Raw genomic sequence first — 11,631 nt, 5'->3', positions numbered from 1 at the left:
GAGAACACTGCATGTTCTGGTCCAGAAATACTTACCATACCTGGATTCTGACAAGCCAGCTTCTATTAATAGTTTGTTTTCTCATTAGCAGAATAGTGTAAAAGAACATTTTTGAACACAAAGTTTCTATGTCAGATTTATGATCTATAAAATGTTTATTTAAAAATTGGCATGGCCTTTGTTATATGAAAGATGAAAAATTATATGGAAGTCAGGAAGTTCAGAAATAACTTAATGACAATATAAAGTACTACATTTATTTAAAGTTTGGGCAATCATTCATCCCTTGGTACCACTAATTTTGCCATAATTTTTTTTCTTTGTTTTTGAGACAGAGTTTCACTCTTGTTGCCCAGGCTGGAGTGCAATGGTGTGATCTCGGCTCACTGCAACCTCCACCTCCCGGGTTCAAGCAATTCTACTGCCTCAGCCTCCCGAGTAGCTGGGATTACAGGCATGTGCCACCATGCCCAGCGAATTTTGTAATTTTAGTAGAGACGGGGTTTCTCCATGTTAGCCAGGCTGGTCTCAGACTCGCAACCTCAGGTGATCTGCCTGCCTCGGCCTCCCAAAGTGCTGGGATTACAGGTGTGAGCCACCGTGCCCGGCCGCCATATTTATAGAAGTGGGTTGACACACATGATAATGAGAATTGTAATGTTGTTGGGACTGAAAAGAAAGTAGTCCTAGAAATAGGCCCAACTTGCTTACCTAAAAATATTTCTTCTGACATATAAGAACTGCTAAAAGTGATTACCGCTAGGGAATAGCACTAGGAACTTACAGAAGCATACATTAAAGGAAGGAAAATTTTTACTTCTCACTGTATAAGCTTCTGAACTGCTGAAATTAATTTTGAGCATGAATTACTTATTAAAATAAAAATGAGGTAAAACATTGGTTTCTCACAAATGCATTTACTTATATTTTATGTGTCACTTTTATATATTATTTAAATCCACAAAAGGGGGACAATTTTGATAAAATCATTTTCCCTTATTTTGAAGTTCTCCTTCTTTTCTTGGCAATAGCACTCTGTTTTATCTTTGAGGGATTACTTCTACCCATTTCATCTGATTCTGTTGGGTTCCCTATCTAACCCACTCACCTGGGTCAAAGTCAGGGCTAGCCACAGGACCCAAGATACATCAATCAGTTTCTCTCTCTCAGGAATTGAATCTTGAGCAGAGACACATGGGGACTTGAGGCATTTGTAAAGGAGCCATCCAAAGACAGCATCTTAGAAGGCCGTCCATGTTTCTGCGGCTGTTGGCCGGTAAGTTCCTTGCCTTCTGTCCTGAGCCCTGTTTTTTCAGTTCTTCCTTTATGTGTCTTTACAGTAATTTTTTTTTTTAAGCAAAGCAAATGGGACACGGTTGGGGAGGGGGGCAGAGAAAGAAAGAAACAAATTTATTGAAGACAGTAACGAATTCAGGATTGAACACATTGAGTTCATGGTCCTTAAGACGTTCAGGTAGAGATGTCTAATTAACCATCGGAAATTTGGGATTGAACTTAGTAGAGAGAGAAGAATTGGCAGCACAGATTTAAGAAGTATAAGAGTGTTAGCCAAGGAACGTGAGTCAAGAGAGAGAACAGAGTCAATGAGGGGGATTGTGGGAAACACCACTATCTGAGGATGGGGGTAGGAATGTCAGGCACTGCTGTTTGCCCACCGCAGCTGTGTCTTGTGAGGTCTGCCATGCTCAGTCCTTCTGAGACCTTGAAGAGAATTTCTTTTGCATACCTACACAAGAAGTGGGCATTGTCACATGGGTTGCAATGTGACTGCACACGTGTAATGCCTAGTAATTATCATGCAACATACAGACAGTAGAGCCAAGTGGCTGAATGGGAAACTGTACCGAGGACAAGATGTTAGATACAGATAATATGGACTATGACAGGAGCTTCGGCACTCATGTAAAGTATAATGGCATATAAGTTTCTTGGTGACCTCTTCTGCTATCACTGTAACAGCCCACATTTCGTGATGAAGAGTTGAGGCCCTCAAGAGAAACAGAACAGGAGAGCGCTTGATGATTTCCTCTGAAATCTTGTCTACAGCACTTACCATCTGTGATACAGCACACCTGCCAATTAACAGAAGGCCCCAGGTGGAACAGAACAGTCACAACATCCTTCTGCCAAAATATGCCTTATAAATTAGAGCTCACAAACCAACGCACATCAAAAGCAGTGGTTCTTAATTTTAACTGCACATTGAAATCACCTGAGACATTTAAAAAAAAAGAATACTGGGTTGGGCATGGTGGCTCACGCCTGTATTCCCAACACTTTGGGAGGCCAAGGCAGGCAGCTCACTTGAGGTCAGGAGTTCAAGACCAGCCTGGCCAAAATGGTAAAACCCCCGTCTCTACTAAAAATACAAAAGTTAGCTGGGTGTGGTGGCAGGCACCTGTAATCCCAGCTACTTAGGAGGCTGAGGCAGGAGAATCGCTTGAACCCGGGAGCTGGAGGTTGCAGTGAGCCAAGATTGTGCCACTGCACCCCAGCATGGGTGACAGAGCGAGACTCCATCTAAAACAAAAAAAAACTGATGACTGAATCTGCCTCCAGAGATTGGCTTAACTGCCCAGGCATGTGACTTGAACGTTGGGACTTTTAAAAGCTCCCCAGGTGATTCTAATGCACAGCCGAGTTTTAGAACCACCGGATGAGTCCATGAACACATTTTGTTTAACCCAATGTAGTGGCCTAAACAGAATATTTTAGATTTTAATAACTATTTTCCCAATGTAAAGAGCAGTCAGTTTCATATACCCCAGATCATCCAGATTTCAGTCTCCTGTTGTAATATTTGTGCACAGTAGGCCTACATTTCCACGGGACACCATTCAGCTATGCTGAGTTGCGACTGCACCTTATGTAAGCATTTTCTCTGCACTTCACAGCCCTTCCTGGCCCTCCCCACTGTCATCACTGCACAGAGCTAATGACAGTTGCTGCTTATCATCCTGTTTGCTCTGTGGGTTTTTTTTTTTTTTTTTTTTTTTTACATTAGCGTTAAAAGTAAAATAGTGCTCATGCCATGTCTCCAGCAGATCAAGAAAGAAACAGGCAGCCCAGGAAGGCTGAGTGTTCCCTAGGGCCTGCCACTCATTTCTGGCACCTGCCTGGCCCCTGCAGCATTTGGGTGCATGCCCTTGATTTAAATCGATTAATGTTTTCCCAAAAGGAGCCCCAAAATGCTTGATAGCCTATAGAGCAAAGAGCTGAGAAGTGAGAGGTCCCAACTCAATTATCTTAATAATTAGATAGCTCTTGAAGACAAAAGAAAGCTATACAAATACAGCAAGGAAAAGGGGGCATCCAGTGACCAGTTCCATAATTCAGGAAATGCAGGAAGTTTGAAGAGTTTGTATGCATTATAAGGGACAAAGAGGGCTGGAGCTGAACCTGAACTGTGAGGGACAGAAACGCCTAACCTGGAGTTAAAAAGAACAAGAAACAAGAAGATTGCAGCCCTAGGGGTAAACTGCAAACCTTCCAGAACTGCAGAACCCCAGGAGCTAGGGCCCAATACAGCCAAGCTCGAGTCTGAGGATCTCCGTTTTTCAGCCTCTCCAACACTGTACTACATGAGGACATCTGGCCTCTGGGTCTGTACATACTGTACCCTCTGCTATACTCTTTCCTCCTTGCCCTCTTTCACCTGGCCAGCTCATCTCTCTGATCTCAAAAACTCACGCTGTCACCTCCCCCACCAAGTCAAGACCGGGCCACTTTCATATGCTCCTGTAGTATCCTGTAATTACCCCATCATAGCACTTATGTGACTTTGTAAATACTTTTATGTTATCTGTCTCCTGAGCAAGACTGTGAGGTCCATGAGAACATGTTGATTATCAATCTTTGTTACCAACCTGTCATCAGCAACCACAGTGCCTGGAACTGTAGATGTTCAATAAACAATGATGGATGGATGCTGGGTGTGGTGGCTCATGCCTGTAATCCCAGCACTTTGGGAGGCCAAGGTGGGCAGATCACGAGGTCAGGAGTTCAAGACCATCCTGGCCAACATGGTGAAACCCCATCTCTACTAAAAATACAAAAATTAGCCAGGCGTGGTGGCACATGCCTACAGTCCCAGCTACTCGGGAGGCTAAGGCAGGAGAATTGCTTGAATCCGGGAGGTGGAGATTGCAGTGAGCCGAGATTGCGCCACTGCACTCCAGCCTGGAAACAGAGCGAGATTCCGTGTCATAAAACAAAACAAAACAAAACAAAAAAAACAATGATGGATGGGTTTGTAAACCAAAACTAAAATTCAAAGCCCCCCAACTGACTAAATGGACCCCCTCTTGGCCAAGGGGAGTCCAAAGAAACCTGAAAAACTAGTCCAGGCCACTCCAGGAAGGGGTAGGGGTCAGACATGCCTCATTATACCCTCTCCCTTTTGGAGTTTGAAACCGCCCAATGGGTTTACCTTGCCCAATGCCTAGACAGAGCGGATTTATCAAGATAGGGGAATCGCAATAGAGAAAGAGTAATTTACACAGAGCCAGCTGTATGGGAGACTAGAGTTTTATTTTTACTCAAATCAGTCTCCCTAAGAATCGGGGATCAGAGTATTTAAAGATAATTTGGTGGGTACAGGCCAGTGAGTCGGGAGTGCTGATCGGTCAGGTCGGAGATGAAATCATAGGGAATCAACGCTGTCCTCTTGTGCTGAGTCAGTTCCTGCGTGGAGGGGCCACAAGATCAGAGGAGCCAGGTGATTGATCTGGGTGGTGCCAGCTGATCCACTGAGTGCAGGGTCTGCAAAGTATCTCAAGCACTGATCTTAGATTTTACAATAGTGATGTCATCCCCAGGAGCAATTTGGGGAGGTTCAGAATCTGGCCACCTTCAGCTGCATGACTCCTAAACCATGATTTCTAATCTTGTGGCGAATTTGTTGGTTCTGTAAAGGCAGTCTAGTCCCCAGGCAGGAAGGGGGTTTGTTTTGGGAAAGGGCTGTTATCGTCTTTGTTTCAAAGTTAAACTATAAACTAAGTTTCCCCCAAAGTTAGTTCAGCCTACGCCCAGGAATGAACAAGGACAGCTTGGAGGTTAGAAGCAAGGTGGAGTTGGTTGGGTCAAATCTCTTTCATTGTAACAATTTTCTCAGTTATAATTTTGCAATGGCGGTTTCCAGTTCAGGCACAACTGACCAGCATTCACATTAAAACAAGTATTAAGACTGATAAAACAGATTATTTGTAACAATAAGATACCAAATTCCAGCCTGAGGCTAGTGTAACATCACATGATAGATAAAGAAGGAAATTAAAAATATTTTACTCCAGAATATGTTTCCTTGCTATATTTTGAAATGGCCCTGCAAAGCTTTCTTCTGTGGGGGAGAATTTACGTCTGTAAAAAATCCTTTTTCTTTTTTTTTTTTTTTTTTTTTGAGATGGAGTCTCACTTTGTTGCCCAGGCTGGAGTGCAGTGGCGCAATCTTGGCTCACTGCAACCTCTACCTCTCAGGTTCAAGCGATTCTCCTGCCTCAGCCTACAGAGCAGCTGGGACTACAGGTGAATGCCACCACGCCCGGCTAATTTTTTTCTTTTTGGTATTTTTAATAGAGGTAGGGTTTCACCTTGTTAGCCAGGATGATCTCGATCTCCTGACCTCGTGATCCGCCTGCCTCAGCCTCCCAAAGTGCTGGGATTTACAGGCGTGAGCCACCGCACCCGGCCCAAAAATCTCTTTTAACATAAGTGGATCTTTCCTTTTCCAGGCCCTCCAAATCCCTGAAAGAGATTAACTGAGAGTCTAACACCATTTAAAGGTCTGCATAGGAAATATTTGCATCTACAATCTCTAAGCTACCTATGAGACTTGATCTATGTAATAAGAACCTTGGTCTCCACAACCCCTTATCTTAACCCAGACACTCCTTTCTATTGCTTCCGGGTCTTCAGATAATAACTCTCAACCAATTGCCAATCAGGAAATTATTGAATCCACCTATGACCTGCAAGCACCCTCTCCCCTTCAAGCTGTCACACCTTTCTGGACCAAACCAATGTATACCCCACATGTATACATGTATTGATTGATGTCTTAATGTCCCCTAAAACATATAAAACCAAGCTGTGACCGGGTGCGGTGGCTCACACCTGTAATCACAGCACTTTGGGAGGCCAAGGCGGGCAGATCACAAGGTCAGGAGATCGAGACCATCCTGGCTAACACGGTGAAACCCCATTTCTACTAAAAATACAATAAAAATAAAAATAAAATCAGCTGGGCGTGGTGGTGGGCGCCTCTACGCCCAGCTACTCAAGAGGCTGAGGCAGGAGAACAGTGTGAACCTGGGAGGCGGAGCTTGCAGTGAGCTGAGATGGCGCCACTGCAGTCCAGCCTGGGCAACAGAGCAAGACTCCATGTCAAAAACAAACAAACAAACAAAAAAACCAAGCTATAACCCAACCACCTTGGGCACATATTCTCAGGACCTTTTGATACTGTGCCTTGGGGCCCTGTTCATATTTGGCTCAGAATAAAACTTTAAATATTTTACAGGTTTGACTTTTTTCCTTGACAGGTTGATGAGTAAGTGGGTGGAAGAATGGGTGGGTGAACAGAACAAACATGATAAATGGAAGAAGACCTGAGATTAAATAACTGGAGACTGTAATCAGAAAGCAGAATCCTGTAGTTGAAGATATCTGAGAAAGAACAATTTAAAATGGCAATAAAGTCCAAAGTACAGATACGAATATCAGCTGGGGTCCAGCCTCACAAACAAAACCTAGATGCGGCAATTCACAGAGAAAAATCTAATGCAGGGAATTTGTGGCAAAGCTGATAGAAGGACTGAAAGAGCTACCAGGGAGAATAAGACAAACTCAAAATTAAGAAATGCAGAAAGTGGTATTTACCATAACTACGCATAGAGGAACGGAAGGAAAAGGGTGTTACCAGAGTCCCGGAGCAGAGGCTGAAACCACAGTCGTCTGTCCAGCAAGAGGTGGAGCCACGGAGGAAGCCCAATCACTGCTGGACATGGTGCCTGAAGGGAATGAGGGAGGGGAGAAAAGGAGGGCAGAAATACCTGCCTCCTCTGTGCCACCCACCCGCCAATCTTCCACAGGCGCCTCTCATTGGCTGAACCTCTCTTGAAACAAACTGGCAAAGGAGTTTAGGAAACGTAATTTGCACGGATCAGGTTTCCTTGAAAGAAACAGATGAGGAGCAGAGAATGGATGTATCAGCAAATAGGCAAACAAGCAACCCACGATGAGAATGGCTTGCTGAAGCTTCATGAGAAGGGAAAAGTGGATTCCAGGAACTGTGAAATGGCATAAGCCATCCCTGTGGATACTGTAACCACTATTTGATGCTCCAGAGGGGAAAGGGAGAGAGGACTGTGGCCGGAGCCAAGGAACTCAAGGAATGTTTAGGAATGACTGAAGGACAAGAGATGAAATGAAAGGAAAAGGGTGTTAGTGTTATGTCCCAAGCCGGGTCTGGAAAGAGCAAGGGAGAGGTAGAATAGCAGCACAGCTAAAAGGCCCATGTTTGAGTCCCAGCTTGGACACTTACTAGCTGGAGGATTTGGAAAGGTGAATTAGCCTCTGAGCCTTGGTGTATAAAATGGAGATAATAATGGTACCCTCAGCATGGCTATTAGGATTACATGAGAGTGTACATAAAGCACTTCCCACAGTGCCTAATAACAGCAGTCATAGCACAGAGCACATTCAATCTCCATTCTCAACTGTAGGGCATGAGAAAAAGGCTTTCTCCAAGGTTCTGGCTCAGGGTTCCTCATGAGGCTGTAGTCATCTGAGGCAAGAGGACCCACTTCCAGCTCACTCATGTGGTTGCTGGCAAGCCTCATGCCCTTGCTGGCTTTGGGCTGTGTACCGGAGGTCCTCACCAGGGGCCTCTCCATAGATTCTGACAGCATGGCAACCGGCTCCCAAATAGCGAGTGATCAGAGAGAGACAGAGGGAGCCGCAGTCCTCTATAACCTGGTCTTAGGAGAGACTATCACCTGGGTCATCTACTATCGGTCACACACACCAACCCTGGTACACTGTGGGAGGGGCTACACAAGGGATAGGATCCCAAGAGGTGAGGGTCCTTTTGGAAGCTAGCTACCACACCTCTTCTCCCTCTTCCTTGTTTTTTCTGCATACCCCTGATGACCAACTAACACATTGTTTTTTGAGACAAGGCCTCACTCTGTTGCCCAGGCTGGAGTTCCAGTGGCACCATCACAGTTCACTGTAGCCTTGACCTCCCAGGCTCAAGTGATCCTCCCACCTCAGCCTCCTAAGTAGCTGGGACTACAGGCACATGTCACCAAGCCTGGCTAATTTTCTATTTTTTACAGAGATATATGTTGCCCAGGCTGGTCTTGAACTCCTGGGCTCAAGCGATCCTTCTGCCTCAGCTTCCCAAAGTGCTGAGATTACAGGTGGGAGGCACCTGGCTTCTAACACATTGTTTACCTTAGTTATTTTGTTATCATCAGTGTCCCCGCAATAGAACATAAGCAGCAAGGGATGTTTGCCTGTCCTGTTCACTGCTGTATAATCAGCACCTAGAACAGTGCCTGATACACACTGGGGCTTCATTAATATTTGTTAAATGGTGAGTGATGTGCCACCATAAGAAATTAGCCTGGGCCAGGTGCGGTGGCTCACGCCTGTAATCCTAACACTTTGGGAGGCTGAGGTGGGTGGATCACCTGAGGTCAGGAGTTCGAGACCAGCCTGGCTAATATGGTGAAACCCTGTCTCTACTAAAAATACAAAAAATTAGCTGGGTGTGGTGGTGGGCACCCGTAATCCCAGGTACTCGGGAGGCTGAGTCAGGAGACTTGCTTGAACCCAGGAAATGGAGGTTGCCGTGAGCTGAGATCACACCACTGCACTCCAGCCTGGGCAAGAAGAGTGAAACTTCATCTCAAAAAAAAAAAAAAAATTGCCTGAGTTCTCTCAGAATATCACAGGATAAGTCCTGTTCCCACTTTCTAAAAATGTTTGTACTTGATTCCCACAATCTAGGAGGAAAACAGGACAGTGTTTGTATCCCCATTTCATCCATGAGGAAGCTGAAATCCAGGGAGGTTCAGGTCTTCTTGCCTAGGGTCGACCAGTGGTGTGGTGGGTCTAGGACACGTCGCCCTTTCTTTTGCATACAGCCTCTCCCTGATGCCCCATAACTCCCACCTCATCCCACCGGGAGCCCTACTGCCTGGTGCAGCATTTAGCATGACTGGCAAGTCACAATCATCACAGATGAGCGATGTTCATAGAGCTTTCATTCAGCGAAGCCAGGTAGGCTGGGATGAAACAGGGGAGCCAAGAAGCCTGGAGAAAGACACCATGTGAATGCCCTGGCCTGATTCTCCTTTCCCTGCAAGCAGTGACATCTCCACTATGCAACAGTGTCAGGCTCAGAACCTCAAGCCCAGTTTGCCTGTTAGTGTTCTATAATAAGCAGGGAATGGGCCGGGCGTGGTGGCTCACGCCTGTAATCCTAGCACTTTGGGAGGCCAAGGTGGGTGGATCTTCTGAGGTCCGGAGTTCAAGACCAGGCTGGCAAATGTGGCAAAACCCTGTCTCTACTAAAAATACAAAAATTAGCCAGGTGTGGTGGCACACACCTGTAATCCCAGCTACTCGGGAGGCTGAAGCAGGAGAATTGCTTGAACCCGGGGGGCAGAGGTTGCAGTGAGCCAAGATCGCACCACTTCACTCCAGCCTAGGCAAAAGAGCAAAACTCCATCTCAAAAAAAAAAAAAAAAAGCAGGGAATGGAGAGCAAGCAATTAACCCCCACAGATGGGAGACAGCTGTGCCCCCCTCAGGCTGAACCGCTCTGAAACCCCAAAATAACCCTTTCCAGAGTCCCAGGCCCCCAGACATGGACATTCTCTACTGGACAGTGCAGTCCCACAGAGGGATCTAGGCTGATCTTAAAGTGGTTTTCCAAGTAAAGGCAGTTGTCTCCCCGTGAGGCGAGGGCGATCAAAGTTCCTTTTCCTTCAAAGCCTATCAAGCCACAACCTGTTTTAACAACACACACATAAATTAGCTTAGTTCATCAACAAGATCACCTCTCAATAGCAGATGTAGAAGGTAGAAGGATAGCAACAAAGATGCCAGTTATACTTTCATATGGAATTCCTGACCCTATATTCTGGTACCATATTGCCAAACGCAAGAGAGAAGGCAGAAGGGTTCCTCCAGCAAGGGGCACATCAGGTCCCTGAGCACTGGAAGAAAGTAGTGATGGGACTGATAATTGCATCAGGTTAGGGGCAGAGAAGAGAGCTGGCCTGCAGTGATGGCCAAGGGTGAAGGAAGGGGTATTGGCTCCCCTCTTGTCCCCTAACTCTTGTCAAGGCCACCCACTCCTCTGTCCTGCCTAGAGTGTGAAGGGAGGCGCCCAGCTCAGCTGCAAGGTCCTGGCTTCTCGGTCATCTGCACCAGCCTGCAGTCCCCTGAAAGCCCAGACCTGGACATGTGTGCCTGGCCAACCAAAGTGGCCCCAGGAGTACCCTCTGCCCTCTGTGACCACAGGTGTATAAACATGCCTCTTAAAAGACACCATGACCAACCATGAGGCCAACTGTGGGGCTAGTATTTGCTGATGTCTGTGTTTTGCACATAGTAATTCACTTAATCCTCATGGAAATCTCTGAGGTAAAGAAGTATTTGCTTAAATTTACAGATGAAGAAATTGAAACTCAGATAGGTTAAAAATAGACCAAGGACACACAGGTAGTTGAGGGGCAGAGCAGGGATCTGAACAGTCATGAAAATTATCTAAAACTTGGAAGTAAGGCAAAAAGATTGCTTCGGATATTTAATTCAAAGTTAGACCAGAATAGTGGTTCTCAACCGGGGGCAATTTTACTCCTTAGTGGACTTTTTCACAATGTCTGGAGACATTTTTGATTGTCACAATTGAATGGGAGAGCAGATACCACTGCCATCTAGTGGGTGGAGACCAAGAATGCTGCTAAACACCTTACAATGTATGGGACAACCACCCAACCACCGCAACAGAGAGTTAGCCACGTGCTGCTTAACAACAGAGACACATTCTGGGAAATGCATCATTAGGTGATTTTGTGATCTTGCGAACATCATAGAGTGTACTTAAACAAACCTAGATGGTCTAGCCTACTATACGCCTAGGCTATACAGTCTAGCCTACTGCTCCTAGGCTACAAATCTGTACAGCGTGTTACCATATTGGGTGGTATAGTCAATTGTACTACAGTGGTAAGTATTTATGTATCTAATATACCTAAGCGCAGAGAAAAATGTGTATCTAATGTATCTTTTATGTATCTTTTATGTATCTAATATATCTAAGCACAGCAAAAAAATGTAATCTTAGGGGACCATTATCACATATGTGGTCCATCACTCACTGAAACAGCATTATGCAGCACATGACCAGGAGAAAACATCAATAAATAGTCACCATTGAGAAACTCTGTTCCAGTATGATGTGACTATAATTGACCTATTATTTGCTATTAATTAGGTCTCAAGAAAGTCAATTTTTAGAAGACAATAAAATTTAAAAACAAAAATTTTAAAACAAAAATTTTAAAACAAAAATTAAAATTAAAATTAAAAATAAATA

Source organism: Papio anubis, chromosome 13, assembly GCF_008728515.1.
Source record: "Papio anubis isolate 15944 chromosome 13, Panubis1.0, whole genome shotgun sequence".
Classification (NCBI taxonomy): Eukaryota; Metazoa; Chordata; class Mammalia; order Primates; family Cercopithecidae; genus Papio; species Papio anubis.
This window is presented reverse-complemented; position numbering follows the sequence as displayed.